Below are 535 nucleotides of genomic sequence, written 5' to 3'. Positions count from 1 at the left end.
CAAATACAGAAGTGTGTCTGGTGGAAAAGAAAACTACAATAGATATTACTCTCAAGTTTATTGTGATTACTATAAGAGGTATATCTATTTTTGTAGATTTAATTTTTGTAGATTTAATGGTTATAATGATGTAATCAATATTCATTCCATTATAAGTTTCATAGACACTGGCAATGACTGCGACGATTACAACATCACAGTAGATCGCCGAAATGTGCTACACCCATCCAAATCAACTGATATCACCCAGTAATCACCCACAAGAATAACTACCATCTACCAAATAACCACAGCTCTAGGAGAGTTACCAATACCCTTAAAATGTCGACCACATTTCTAGGTAATGGTATCCCGGCCCTTAATCCAGGCAAGTGCCGTCTTTGTGATGTTTACGGCGGCGCAGCAGATGCACAGCGTCGTTTGATGTTGTAAATGTTATCGTTTCTAGATACGACTTCGGGTTCCGGCTAAGTGGGCGCTTTCTCGTGCCTCGGGATGAGCTCGTCCGTCTGCTTTCCTGCTTCGCCCCCTTCTG

The sequence above is a fragment of the Penaeus monodon genome, chromosome 29 (genome assembly GCF_015228065.2).
Source record: "Penaeus monodon isolate SGIC_2016 chromosome 29, NSTDA_Pmon_1, whole genome shotgun sequence".
Classification (NCBI taxonomy): Eukaryota; Metazoa; Arthropoda; class Malacostraca; order Decapoda; family Penaeidae; genus Penaeus; species Penaeus monodon.
The sequence above is the reverse complement of the archived record's forward strand: the minus strand, read 5'-3'. Positions refer to the sequence as shown.